Genomic DNA, 15,724 nt, shown 5'->3' with positions numbered 1-15,724 from the left:
AGAGATAGAGAGAGAGGGAGAGAGAGAGAGAGAGAGAGAGAGAGAGAGAGAAGGAGAGAAGGAGGGAGGGAGAGGGAAAGGGAGATGGAGAGGGAGATGGAGAGGGAGAGAGCAGGCTGAAAAAGAAGCATAGGCTTAAGACCATCCCTCATGACCCCTCAATAGGCACTGTCTTAAACCCCAGCTGGTACTTGACAAGGATGTATCATTCTAGTCACTGATGTTTTTGTGCTGAATTAGTTTTTCAGAAGACACTAGTTGATGCTAGTGTTGAACAGTATTTTGAGGGCAGGGCAAACAGTGACATTTTCTTAAAGGGCAGGATAAGTATTGGGGTTTGAGAGTAAAGGACGTAAGTCAGTGTATACTCTAGGGCAGTGGTGCCAAAACTATGGCACATGTGCCACAGCGGGCTGTTTGTATAATCACAAGCTTTAAAATGTTTGCCATCACTGCTCTAGGTAGTGGGGCTGATGCTTTTGAGGCATGTGGAGGTGGTTGGGTCACTGGTGGCTGAAAGCAGGGCAAGGAGTACATAGAGTCATGGGGAGGGGACTAGAATAAGATTCAGAGACTTGAATTATAGCTGTAACTTACTCTCTGTATGACTTTAGATAAGTCATTTATATTTTATGAGAATTGATTACTATCTTAGTTACTTTATTGTTGTTAGGACAAAGTACCCAACACCCATAAAGTAGAAGATAAAAGGCTTACTTTGACTCAGAGTTTGTAGAGGTTTTAGTCTACAGTCAGCTGGTTCCAAGGCAGGGCAGCATGGCAGAGGAGAAGCAGTCCATGGTAGGGCAGGCAGGAGGCAGTGAAGCAGCAGCAGGCAGCCTCCCTTTTCCTTCTGTTCCATTCAGGATACAAGCCTATTTGTTGGTGCCACCCATTCCCAAGGTGGACCACCCACTTATCCACAGATAGAACTATGCTAAACCAATCAGTGGACTAATTTAGTTATCACACATCCTAATTCATATTCACACACCTTAGATCAAGCCACCTCCAAAAAGCCCCACCTGTGGGACTTTGGGAGACATCTAGGTACAAATCATGGCAGTTAAGTGGGATTGTCAGCTTGAGTAGTTTGAGGCCTACCTAGGGGTTTAGCAAAGCACACTTCTAGGTATGTCTGGGCGAGTCATGGAAGTATGACCTTGTGTTCTATGCCTGGTTTCTGGCTCCTTCTTTCTGGCATTGTTCCCCATGCTCTGCTTCCCAGTACTGTGAACTAAGCAGCTTTACTCCACTCTACCTTCCATCATGACGTCCCTGCCTTGAATCCAGCTAACCATGTTCTGAGTCTTCCGAAGCTGCAAAACAAATAAGCCTCTCCCTTAAATTGCAAATATCTGGTTTTATGGTCAGCGATAGGAAAGCTGACCAATACCATAACTTTGTTAGTAAAATGTAAATGAAATAGTATTCTCTTGAATAGTGTCTAGCATGTAGTAAGCACTCTGTATTGTAGCTTTTGTTATTATTAAGTCCTCCTCAAAAGTATGTTTTAAAAATCATGGAAAATACAATGTTATTTTTTATATTCTAAGAAACATGGGTGCCTGAGATGACCAAATGCATGGTAAGAATTTGGCAGGGCAGTTCGCCTGCTTTTTCCTCCCAATTTCTGGTTATTATGTACTCTTCTGTTCATAATTGAAAGTCTACCCACCACAATGACACAATGTTAGCACAGTGATACAAGTCATTCTAGGTTCTTGGATGCCTCCCTCCTTATCACACACTGGGCCACCTCTCATCATCTGCACCAAACGCTTCCTTCCTGATCTATGAGAGAACTCAAGTCAGAGCTTAGACACTGCATACGGTTATCTCATATATCTTGGTGGCCTCAGGATTCTGGGGTTGTTCTTGGAGTGATAGAACTAGTAATAAGAAGCCCAAAGCTTGAGAGGGAGTAATGATTATTGCAAGAGTAGCAGGGTTGGGTGGATAGGAATTAACCAACCAACAACTATTTTTGATGTGATGGCTATATTCTGATCACTTTGTGAACCATAATTATCCTCTTCTAAAAGTGTATATAGGGTTAGCTCTCAGTTAAAAATGAAAAGAGGCAGAATTACTACTGGGAAAATCTGGGATTTTTGTGTTGGGCAGATTTACACTTGAATCTGATCTTTTACTGTGTAATTCTTAGGCCGGTTGCTTACTTTCATAGTTATCTATAAGAGGGGATAATTGCAATATTATTCAAGTAGCAAAAAAGGAAAGGACTGGTGATAAATTTTATACTATGGATGAATCTCACAACGATCATGAGTGTAACAAATTAGAAAAAGTATATGATTTATGAGCGTACTTATATAAAGTTCTATAAAATGCAAATAAATCTGCAGCGCCAGAAAGATTATCAGTGGTTTTCTGAGGATAAGCAACTAGGATGGTGGTGGAGGGTCTTAGAAAGAGTCACAGGGAATTTATGGAGGTGATCGAATGTTCATTACTTTGATTTTGGTGATGGCTTCATAGGTGTGTTATATGTCAAATTTATTAAATTGTGTAATTTAGATATGTATAGTGTATAATATGTCAGCACTTCAAAAAACTTGTTAAATGGGGATAATAAAACCCATCATAAATAATTGTAATATTTGAATACAGAAAACACATTGAAGTGTCAGGAGCACAGTAGATAACCAGTGATGAGCACTTTATTCCTTATCTTTACACATTTTAAACAAACAAAATTGGAGCATTAGCCTTAATATATATTCTATGATGGGGCTGTGAGTGCTAACCCCTTGGATAATAGAGGGAACAATTTTTCCTGCGTTTTTTTTAAAGGATCACAGGCAAATTATAATAAGTATTAAGTGACATAATTGTGTAAAAAAATTAGAACAGTACAGTTCCTACAGTAATAAGAACTCAGTATATATTTGTACTACTATCATTGCTGTAGATTTAAAAAGTGAGTTGTTAGTATATATTGGTTGCAATATAATTATTTTTTTACTAGATTTGATGGGCAGGAAGGGCTTGCTGAAGGATCAAGAAAGTTGATTTAAAAATTTTCCTTTTAGTGTGCATTTTACTGTAATACAGTTTCTCAAATTTAAACATTACTACATTTTTCAATCACATCTCAGAGTAACTAAGCCAAAACAGCATACATTTTTAATGTTTTTGATACATAATTCCAAAGCACTTCCACAAACCTACTATTACCACTAGGTGCGTGACTTTTTAAGCTATTATTGTTTATGCTTATGCCACCTATTTTATCAATTGTCTGTCCATTTATCAGTTTTTCTATTTCTAATCAATCTATCTTATGGAAAATTTTAATTTAAATTGTAGAGATTTATACATGTACCCTAAATATTTTAATATGATGATTAATGAGTGTTCGAGTAAAATATAAGTTTGCCTCTTCTGGGATTCTTTGATGAAGTTGGAATTTTGTATTTGTTTGGTGCTAAACTGTTGCAGAAAGCATGTGGAAAAAATTTGGTTTATGTCTTTGTCAGGAATGCAGTAACTCAACTTGATTATTAATATAGATAAGACTAGGGCCAGGGATTTAGCTCACTGGTTCTGCTGCCTGCCCCGCAAGTGCAAGGTCCCAAGTTTGATCCCCAGTAACCAAACCAAACCAAACCAAACCAAACAAAAAACCAAAACCAAACAGAAAACCAAAACCAAAACCAAAACCAAAACAAAACAACCAGATAAGACTAAAGATATCAAGTGCATTTACAATGATCAGTGAGTTCAAGTGGGATTAAATGGCTTCCAGTTCTTAACAAAGTGGTTCTCACATTTGGTAGACTTTCTTTTTGTATCATACATGATAGTCACCCAAGAAACTGTTTAAAATGCATACAGTTAGGTGTGGTAACACACACCTGTAATGCCAGCACTGTGAGAAGCAGAGGCAGAAGGATCACAAGTTTGAGCCCAGCCTGGACAACTTAGCCAGATCCTGACTCCAAAACAAAACAACAAAACAAAACAAAAAACCAAAAAAGGCTGGGGACATAGTTCAGTTCAATTTCCAGTACTGAAAAATAAAGCACAAAAGTGCTTATAAAGATTTTGGCCCTTAGTTCTGGGATGACCCAGGGATCTGCATTTTAATATGCGCACCTGTGGATTTTAATGCTGATGAGCTGTAGATCGTACTTAAGAGAAGCACTGTGCTAACACTGAGATTCCACCTCACCCCACAAAGAATGGCTGCTATTAAGAAATCAACCAGTAACAAATGTTGGCGGGGTTGTGGGGAGAAAGGAACCCTTCTCCATTGTTGGTGGGAGTGCAGACTGGTGCAACCACTATCGAAATCAATATGGAGATACCTCAAAGATCTGGGACTAGAGGTTCCATTTGACCCAGCCATGCCTCTTCTGGGTATCTTTCCAAAGGCATTAAAAGAATCATACCAGAGTGATATATGCACATCCATGTTTATAGTGGCACACTTTGTAATAGCTAAAACTTGGAAACAGCCCATTTGCCCATCAGTTGGAAACTGGATAAAGAAGATGTGGTTTTTGTATAAAATGGAATACTACTCAGCCATAAAGAATGAGAAATTAGATGCATTCATAGGAAAATGGATGCATATTGAGGATATACTCCTAAGTGAAATAAGCAAGTCACACATGTGTAAATACCGAATAGTTTCTCTGGTGTGAATAAACTGTAATAGTACATAAGATCCTAATGAGATAACTGACATTGTGAAGTGGGAAGAAAAGGACTAAAGGTGTAGGGAAAGTGGGAAGGGTAGGGGAAAGGTAATAAGGGAAAAATATGAGAAATTGAAAAAATGAAAATGAAGTGTTTGTAAATGGGGAGGGAGGAGGGGGTAAAGGGAGGGCAGGGACAAGGGGAAAAAATGAGAACCAAGACCACCTGTCATGTAAAGGTACAAGAACCCAATAATGAATGTTACTGTACTGTATACCTAAAATGCACCAATAAACTCAATAAAACAAAAGAAAAGAAAAAAAAGATATTGGGTACCTTCGACAGCACTAAGCGTCACCGCAGCATGCATTTCAGCACCAAGGACAGCACCTAGCCGCGCAAATTCTACAGCTGTCAAATTAACTCCACTTCTCACTGGGGCTTGTCACATTTATCTAGAGAATGGAGAACTCATTGTCCCAAAAGACCATACATTTGGAAACTGGAAGTTCTGGCAAATAAGAAGAAGGCATACAGGTGCACCATATGTGATTGCTTAGCTTGGAAACTCGGGGCACAGGTAGACTTCAGAGGATCTGACACCTTTCTGAAATTGTGTGTAAAGGTGTGAGGAAGCTTATATACGTGTATTTTGGTGGATAGGGGAATTAAAATTAACTTTTTCTCTACTTGTATATTGAAATATTCGGTGTCAACTAATTTATGTACAATTTATGTACCCTGGTAGATTTTTTTAAGGTTTGTGAATGACTAGAGAATTTAAAATTATTCCTTGGTACTTGAGCACAGTAAATGTCTGTATCATCTCAACTATGACAGCATCAATAAAAAGAAGCAAAAAATTCTTTTTTTTTTATTGAGTTTATTGGTACATTTAGGGATACAGTACAGTTACATTCATTGTTGGGATCATGTACCTTTACATGGCAAGTCTTGATTCTCATTTTTTTCCCCTTACCTCTGCCCTCCCTTCACCCCCTCCTCCCCTCCCCATCTACAAACACTTTATTTTCATCTTTTCATTCTCTCACATTTTTTTCTTTTCCCTTTTTGTTCTTCCCCTACGTATCACACCTTCCCTACACCTTTAGCTCCTTTCCTCCCATTTCTAAATGTCAGTAATCTTATTAGAATCTTATGCATTGTTGCAGAATATTCACACCAGGGAAACTATTTGGTATTTACACATGTGGGACTTATTTATTTCACTTAGGAGTATATCTTCAATATGTATCCATTTTCCTATGAATGAATCTATTCTCTCGCTCTTTATGGCTGAGTAATATTCCATTTTATAGAAAAACCACAACTTCTTTATCCAGTTTCCAACGGATGGGCAAATAGGTTGTTTCCAAGATTTAGCTATTACAAACTGTGCCGCTATAAACATGGGTGCACATACTTCTCTGTGATATGATTCTTTTAGTTCTCTTGGAAAGATACCCAACAGAGGGATGGCTGGGTCAAATGGAACCTCCAGTCCAAGCTCTTTGAGGTATCTCCATATTGATTTCCATAGTGGTTGCACTAGTCTGCACTCCCACCAACAATGGAGGAGGGTTCCTTTCTCCCCACAACCCCGCCAACATTTGTTATTGTGTGATTTCTTGATAGCAGCCATTCTTTGTGGGGTGAGGTGGAATCTCAGTGTTGTTTTCATCTGCATCTCTCGAATGACCAGTGATGTGGAACATTTTTTCATATATTTTCTTGCTGCTTTCACTTCTTTGTATGAGAAATGTCTGTTCATTTCGGATGCCCATTTTTGGATCGGGTCTTTATATTTGGGGGGACTGATTGTTTTGAGTTCTTTATATATCCTTGATAATAGTCCTTTGTCTGAGGTACAGCTGGTAAAAATTTTTTCCCACATTGTAGATTGTCTCTTAGTTCTGCTAATGGTTTCTTTTGAAGTACAGAAGCTTTTTAGTAAGATGAGATCCCAGTTGTTGATTCTTTCTGCTAGTTCCCGTGCTACTGAGGATTTGTTCATAAAGTCTTTTCCTATACCAATGTCTTCCAGAGTTCTGCCTAACTTACTTTCCAGCAAGTTTAATGTTTCTGTTTTAATATTTAGATCTTTAATCCATTTGGATTTTAATTTAGTGCATGGCGAAAGATAAGGGTCTAATTTTAATCTGTGACAGGTTGATATCCAGTTTTTCCAACACCATTTATTAAAGAGGCTATCTTTCCTCCACTGAGGATGGTGAGCTCCTTTGTCGAAGATGAGGTAGCTGAGTACATCTGCATTTGTTTTTGTGTCTTCCAGTCTGTTCCATTGATCCTCAGGCCTATTTCTTTGCCAGTACCATGCTGATTTTATCACAGTGGCTTTGTAGTATAGTTTCAAATTGGGAATTGTTACACCTGGTGCCATGTGACTGTTGCCTATAATGGCTTTTGCTATTCTAGGTCTCTTGTGGTTCCAAATGAATTTTTGGATTCTTTTTTCTAGTTCTGTGAAATATAGTGTTGGAATTTCAATTGGCATTGCATTGAATGTATATAGCAGTTTCGGTAGTATGGCCATTTTCACTATGTTGATTCTTCCTACCCAGGAGCAGGGGATATCTTTCCATTTTTTTATATCCTCTTCGATTTCTTTTTTCAGAGTGCTGTAGTTTTCAGTGTAGAGATCTTTTGTTTCTTTTGTTAGATTGATTCCTAGATACTTCATTTTTTTGGATGCTATTGTAAAAGGAATTTTTTCCCTTATTTCTCTTTCTGTCTGTCTGTTATTTGTGTATAGAAAGGCTATTGATTTTTGGGTATTCACCTTGTATCCAGATACTTTACTGAATCTGTCAATTAAGTCTAGAAGTTTTTTGGTGGAGTTTTTTGGATCTTCAATGTAGAGTATCATATCATCAGCAAATAATGATAGTTTAACTTCTTCCTTTCCTATCTTTATTGCTTTAATTTCTTTCTCTTGTCTAATTGCTGTGGCTAATGTTTCCAGAACTATATTGAAGAGAAGTGGTGATAGTGGGCATCCTTGTCTTGTTCCTGATTTTAACATGAAGGTTTTCAGTTTTTGGCCATTCAATATGATGTTGGCTGATGGTTTTTCATAAATAGCCTTTATTAAATTGAGGTATAGACCATCTATTCCAATTTTTTGCAGGGTTTTTATCATGAATGGGTGTTGAATTTTATCAAATGCTTTTTCTGCATCTATTGAAAGGATCATATGGTTTTTGTCCTTGACTTTGTTAATATAATGTATTACATTCACTGACTTTCGTATGTTGAACCACCCTTGCATCTCTGGGATAAATCCGACTTGGTCATGATGGATGATCTTCTTAATAATCCTCTGTATTCTGTTTGCTAGTATCTTATTAAGGATTTTTGCATCTATATTCATTAAGGAGATTGGTCTGTAGTTCTCCTTTTTGGTTGTATCTTTCTCTGGTTTGGGAATCAGAGTGATACTTGAAGAAGCAAAAAATTTTTGAAAATGTCCAGCTCTGACATCTCAAGCCATAATTTGAAGAACTCTTAAATGTTGTGTTTGAGGTTTGTAGAGATTGTAGATGCCTAATATTGGCTAACCTGGAAACTATATTACTACATGAACTGTTTTGTTATGAGGCCTAGTTAATGTGAGAAATGATGTAATTTGAGTGAATAATGAATTTTCATACATATTCTTATCCTTGATAGTTTTACCAATAAAAAAAAATCAATGCTCATAGAGTATAGAGTAAGGTAACAATTGCAGCAGGTCAGACTGTTTTTATAGTCAAGGTGATGCCATTAATATTTTACTTAAGATGTAGTCCCCAAATCAATCCCTTTAAGAGCAGGAAAATATTACACATTTATCATTGGTGGCATGTCTTCTGATTAGCTGTAGCTTGATATTCAAATATGCATAATATCTGTAAAGAGAAAGTCATTCTCTTAAAGATGTAGCTTATTAGAATTATCTGTTCTGAAAGGTGTTGTTCTTTGATTATGGAAAGACTCATTCGAGTCAGTTTCAGTAAGACATGAGTTATTCTAGCAGTAAAGTGGAGGAAACAGAGTGATTAATATGTGCATTAGATGCACAGGAGACTAAGAGTATGTAGTTGGGAGGCAGATTGTGTTCACGACCCTGGCAAGTTTATTTCTATGAGGTATAGTCAGAAAAATTATTCACTCAAGGCTTGTAGCAACTTAGCAAACCTTGCAAACTATCTGTGCTAATTTCAGAGTAAAAATAACTTAGGCAGTTTGTTTTCTTGGCTTCTGTGACACCAACTTCTCAAGTTTGATTTTCTACCTCTAAGTCTCCTTCTCAGTCTCTTTACCTGCTCTAACTTGTTTGTTTGACCTCCTAGGTTCCTTTCTGGGTCTTACCTACATCATCTTCCTTGTGAATCTCATTTTGCTGCAGAATATTAATACCATTTATATGCAGATGACTTTTAAATGTAAATCCTTAGTTTTGACCTTCATGTGAGCTACAGGCTCATAAATCAGATTGAGTCATTGATGCCAAAGTGCCAATTTGACCTAAATGTCTAATAGGCATATTAAATGCAGTGGGCTCCAAACAGAACACTTTTATTCTCTGCTCTTCTTTTACCCTAAACTTCTCTTAGACTCTTCCTTGGAAAATGGCTTAATTTTTTTAGTTTCTTGAGACAAAAACCTGAAACTCCTTCCATTCTTTTCCTTATTTGTCAGTCCAGTTCATCAGTTTAGTTTCCAAAATACATCCTAGGTATATTTTTTCCATTCTGCAATGTCTTTCAGTTTCTACAATGATCATCTTCAGGTTAAACATCGAATATCTTTCCTCTAGTCTATTTTAGTGCTCTCTTGACTCTTCTTTGAGCTTTCGTGTTTGTTCCACTCCAGTCCTTTCCCCCAACAGCAGCTAAAATAAATGATAAATCAGATCTTATTACCTCTCTATTTAACACTTCCAAATGACTTTTCACTGAATTTAGGATAAAATTGACTTCTTTCTTCTCATGGCCTTTCAGACGATGCATGACAAGGTTGCATTATTTAGGGATCTCTTAAGAATAGAAGCAACAAAATACTATACAAGGGGACTTACTGTGTAGGCCAAGGAGGTCAGAGTTGGGTGGGTGCACAATGGCATCTGTGCACTGGAGAGTCAGGATCCAGTAACTGCTTAGCCTAAGAAGAAGGAAGCCACAGAAGAAGAGACACCAAGGATGCAGCACCAGTCCAACGTCAGAGGCCTAGAAACTCAGTGGAGTGAGTCTGTGTGAGAAAGTGACAGAAACTGGAGACCAGTGTCCAAAGGTAGTAGCAAAGACTAGGGAACTTGAAAAATGGGGACATTTTCTTCTTTTTTTCCCTTTCTATGCCGTTTGGGCTACAAGTCTACTGGCTTGTGCCACCCACATCCAGGGTGGATCTTTCCACCCTCAGTTTGCTGGTCTACATTTCATCATCCACAGACACACCTAGAACTCTGCTTTACTAATCTGCTAGGCATTTCTAAATCCATGCAAATTGTTATATTATTAATTAATTAATTAATTTATTTGGTACTGGGGATGGAACTCAGGTCCTTGTGCTTGCGAGTCACAAAGGTTGTGGTCATGTCTCTCACAGTCCTCTTGCTTACTCTGCTCTAGAGTCATTGGTCATCTTTCAGTTACTTAAATTCATGGATGTCACCCTTACATCAGAGCTTTTGCACTTCTTTTTATTCTGCCTGAACTTTCATATTCAAGACTTTCACCTGGCTGGCTCCTTCTCAATAATCAGATTTCAGCTCAAGTACTATTTTTATAGACAGAGTCTAGTCATGACAGAAATCATTCATTCCCTTTGTAGTCACTGTTTGTTGTTTTCACTGTTTAATTTTCTCCTTAGTACTTATCACTTACAGGGTAAAAATTTCCTGTGTCACATGTTGAATCAGGATTGAATCAGGATGAGCTAGTTATTGTAATTAACAATCTTCAACATTAGCGATAAAACAGTAAAATTGGTTCCTTGTGTAGGTCACAGTCCCGTGTGGCATGGGAGATTATGAGAATGGGGATGGGGAGGGAATGCCACTTTCTGTCTATTCTGAGCTCTTCTGCATGGCCAAAGACTCCTGTTTCTGCTGCCATCAGCAACTGAGATTCTCACCCTGTCCTGTTCTCTGGCTCATGAGCCTCATGCCAACCACCTGGGGTCCTTTTGTTCAAGATGAGTTGTCTCTCTTGGTCCCCTGGGGTTCTCTCTGCCCATTTGTGTCGTGAGTGGGGTTAGGGAAAACCTTGTGGTGCTCTCCCAGCCACTCTGCCCTGAAGGAGGCCAGGGGCTGCTGGAGGAACGCAACATACATTGGATTCTCTTTCTGTCTGAAACTGCTTAGCTGGGGCCATGCTTTGTTATTTGGGGCATTATATAAGGCCGCGAGAAGTTCTCTCTTCTCATGTTGTTCTGCCTATCTGGGGCACTCTTTTACCATTCAACCAAAGTTTCTTTTCCAGGAATGACCAAGGAGAAGGGACTCTGTTTTAAAGACTACCACCACCAGTTTTCCTCTTTCTTCTGTCTTCCATTTTTAAAAAGCTCTTTGCTTCATTATTGAAAGATATTTGATCTCTTCTCTGTATGGTGACATCTCATTTATTCTATTCCAAACTTGGTTTATGGATAAACTGTATGCCCTTTTCTTCTAGGCTGTGGTGTGTGTGTATGTGTGTGTGTGTGTGTGTGTGTGTGTGTGTGTGTGTGTGTTTGTCTCTATGGTACTGGGCTTCAAATCTATGAGCATTCTGCCACTGAGCTACATCCTCAGCCCTTTTTATTTTTTATTTAAAATTTTTTTTTAGCCCTTTTTATTTTTTGTTTCGAGACAGTCTTGCTCAGTTGTCCAGATGGGAGGCTTCTTCATTTCAAAGCCAAACTCTGAAATTAAACAAAACAAGGCAAAGCAAAGCAAATCAAAGAATTTTCCCTTCACATATCTTGATTTTCTAGAATATTATCTCTTCTGCGAATGAAAAAAAAAGTCTGTTACACTCAAAGCCATGGGGAGATGCCAGCAGAAAGACATAAGCACTGAAACCAAATGCAATTTTGTCATCTAGAAATTAAAATTATTAAAGAAGACAGAACTCTGGTATATACCCATGCTTTATTCCATAGCACATTTTCCTCACCTTATTTGAATTTCTACATGAAAGTAGTTTGGGCATGACAGTCATTGCACACTGATTAAAATACTTAGCAGTTATATGTCTCAACATGTTCATGATGGGGCTTTCATTCATATGTCTCACTGCTGGGTGGCTCTGAACTACTGCTGGTACATGCATGACTGTACCATTGGGTGGCTTGTGCCACTCAATGGGAATGTCCCATGCTCCCTGATGGGACAGTCATGAATGTACCATGAGTGGATCAAGGCAGTGTAAGTGTTTTAAGGAAAGTAAATGATTCACACATTTTTAAAGTGGGAAGAAAGGGAATGTACTTGTTTTCTCAAGGGCCCAGTTTTGTGGCTGTTGAAGTTCTGCCCACTTGGCAATCTGAATATTATATGCAGCTTCTCCCTTTTCCAAGACTGTCTCCCAAGGTGCCCTGCATATTCCAAGACTTCCCAAGCCAGCCAGGTGCTTCCATTTTTCAAGACCTTGGTCATACCATTCCTTCAGCTTGTACACTCTTCTACTTTAAGGCTTAACCTCAATTCCCCCCTTTCTTTGATACCTTGCCTCCTCTTCCTTTCCATTAGAATGGACTTTTCCTCTCATAGCATGTTTCTTTACTTCTGTTTAGCATGCATTTCAATCTGCCTTTAGTCCATCAGGTTGGTGATACAGTTCTTTCCTATCAGGCTGCAAGCCTCTGGACAGCAGGTACAAATTTGTTCATTTTGGGATCTCACTATCCCTAGTGTGTGTGTGTGTGTGTGTGTGTCTGTTTTTTTTTGAGACAGGGTCTCACTATATAGTTGAGATTGACCTGGAACTCACTGTGTAGCCCAGGCTGGTCTCGAACTCACAGTGATCCTCCTGCCTCAGCCTCCTGAGGGCTGGGATTACAGGCTTGCGCCACCACACCTGGCTTATTCCTAGTGTTTTGTGCCTTATAAATATTTAATTATTGCTTTATTGCTTTCCTTCAAAAAGCACTTAGGTGTCTACTTTATCCCAGACAATGGCCTGAGTCCTCAGTCTAGCGAGGTAGACAAAAGTTGCTGCTTGTGACTTAACAAACATCTAATTCACATTGTTATTTGAGTTAAATAAGTTCAAGTTTTACTTCAGTATTTCAAGAGGGGTCTTTTTTTATTTTAAAAAATTTAGATTTGGACTTAAAACAGATGTCTAGACTTTTGATTATATGTTATCCCCAGATTTATTTAGATTCCGCCCCCCCTTCTCACTGTTCAGAAATGGAGCCAATGTGTCTACACACACAAACACATAGGGATACTTCTAGCAAGGTAGGGAATGGCTGTGAGTTTAAATCTGTGCTTACCCACTTCATCTAATTTTATTTGGTTTATCAAGCAGAATCCCTTTGGAAACATTTATTAATTAAGTACATATGTATTGAGTATCACCTGTGCGCAAAATGCTATGACAAATTCTCCTGAGGTTTATTTTTACTCATAGGAGAAATGAGGGCTCCTGGTCACAGCTGGTTCACATTGGGCTGGAACTAGATTTCAGGACACTTGGCTTTCAGTCTGATTCTTTCTTTACCTTACCAGTGTTTTATTATTTCATCATGTGCTTGCTGCTCTACTTGGTATTTTGAAATGCAGTGATCATTGCAAGCTTCATCTGTCTGTGACTATTGTTACTCTTTTATGAGTCAACTGAATTGAATAATAATAGCTAAATAAAACTTCTTTTGGTTACATGTCACATCACAACCTTATTATCAGTATTTACTCTTGGCACAAACCAGTGGGAAACATTACCTCTAAGGTGATTAACTTACTACTAAACTCATAATTTATTAATTATGGAATTAATAGCGGTTGAGGTTTAACCCACAGTAGTATTACTCACACAATGATGGTTTACTGCAAGTGTTCAGTGGGGGGCCTTCCACGTGGTGATTTGGGGCCTGGGTTCTTTTCATTTTGTGGGTTTGCTATTCTCGAGGGCTTCAGAATCTTTGGTTTGCACTGGTAGATGGAAAACAGAGATGGTAGGACATGCGCAGGAGAATTTTCTAGGTCAGGCCAAGGACTGAGCTACGACATGGCGTATACTCCATTGTCTAGAGAGCTGTCACATGTCCCCACCTTCCTACTGATAAGATTGGCACTTTGGACTGGAGCACGAATATGCCTCTGCCACTGTTCAGGCTACAAGGAGAAGCCAGTAAGGTTGTCCTCCATGGTTCCACCTTCTTCTCTGTCTCTCTCTCCATCGATGATCATCCCTCCCCTCTTCCTGGCTCTATACATGTCTGTGATCTGTCCTTCATTAAATGCTGCTCCCAGGAAGAAAGCAGTGGCTGCACTGAAGTCTGAATGACCAATGAGGGTCAAGCTAAGGCTGGCTGCACTTTAACAGATGGACTGTACTTTTGATATAAGTAAAAAAATTATAAAGCTCTACAGAGACCTTGAAGGTATGTGAAGTATTTTTTGGGGGGTTACAAGAAGCATGCAGTTCCTAAAACTAAACCATATGTGGGATCTGGCCTTGTCTTTCAAAATATCTCCAAATAAACAGTGTTCTTAAATTAGGCATAGGTTTATTTATTGTTCAATATAATTTGGAAAGTTTCCATAAATACAGGTTGTTAGGGACTGAATTGTACCCCCATATTCACATGTTAAGAGTCCTAACCTCCAGTACCTCAGAACATGACTTAATTTTTTTTTTTTTTTTTTTATGGTACTGGGGATTGAATTTAGGACCTTGTGCTTGTGAGGCAGGGGCTGTGCCACTGAGCTAAGTTCCTGGCCCCTGAACATGACTATATTTGGAAGAAGGGCCTTTAAAGAGGTGACTAAATGGAAATGAGATCCATAGGGTGGACCCTAACCCAATCTGACTGTTATCCTTACAAGCGATTGCCAGCAGGGTGTGTGCGCAGAGACATGTGGCATATACAAGCCAAGGGAAGCCACCTGGAATGAGTCTTTCCTTTATGGCCCTTAGCGGAAACCAGTCCTGCTGGCACCTTGATGTTGGACTTCTCTTTTGTTTGAGGCAGGGTATTACTATGTAGTTCAAGTTAGCTTTGAACTCACTGTGTAGCACAGGGTGGCCTCAAACTTGCAGTGATCCTACTGCCTCAGCCAAGGATTACAAGAGTGCACCACCACGCCTGGCTAATCTTGAACTGTTAGTCTCCTGAACGGAGAAAAAAATGTATTTATGTTAGGTCATCCAGTCTGTACGTTTTGTTTTCATAGTCTTAGAAAATTAATATGTAAATTCTCCCATTTTGTATATAGATCAGAGGTTTTAAATATCAAAGAGAGGTATGTGAGGGATTGGGAGCCAGGGATGTTGACTGAAAAAGAACCATGGAGTAGAGTTTACCAGTTTAGAACAAATGGATGCTACCATTTCTTTGATTACCTAAGAGGTGTTAGCCTCCAGCCCTCCAGAATGGTGGGCCTGCATTGTCAGCTCGAAATTAATTCCTTTGAAATCTGGGCCAAAACAATTTATGCTTGTCTCTTTTTGCTCTTTTTGGATTGATTTATCTCAAGTTACATTGGGAAAGTGAAAGATTCCACCAAAAATGCTGTATTATATGGAAAATAAAATTTCTGCCTAAATACTAGTCTAAATTGTTTCCCCCTAAACTATATCAAATCCCCAGCTACCAATACTTAACTGGGTGATGATATTTGACATTTTTATTTAAAAGGCAGCATTGAGGCCTTGGATTATTTTTTCTTTTCTTTTTTTTTTTTTTCGAAGTTAATAAAACATCAAGCCTTAGTTTCCCTTTGCTTCTAAAACTCAAGTGTTACGGCTTAGGTCTAAATGTCCTCATCTCATGTGATTGGTTCCTGGGAGTGTTTAGTCGTAAAACATCCACTGATGAATTCAGTAGCTGAATGTGCTATTAGGAAGGG

Source organism: Fukomys damarensis, unplaced genomic scaffold (genome assembly GCF_012274545.1).
Source record: "Fukomys damarensis isolate Sample0158 unplaced genomic scaffold, DMR_v1.0_HiC HiC_scaffold_2, whole genome shotgun sequence".
In the NCBI taxonomy this organism is placed as follows: Eukaryota; Metazoa; Chordata; class Mammalia; order Rodentia; family Bathyergidae; genus Fukomys; species Fukomys damarensis.
The sequence above is the reverse complement of the archived record's forward strand: the minus strand, read 5'-3'. Positions refer to the sequence as shown.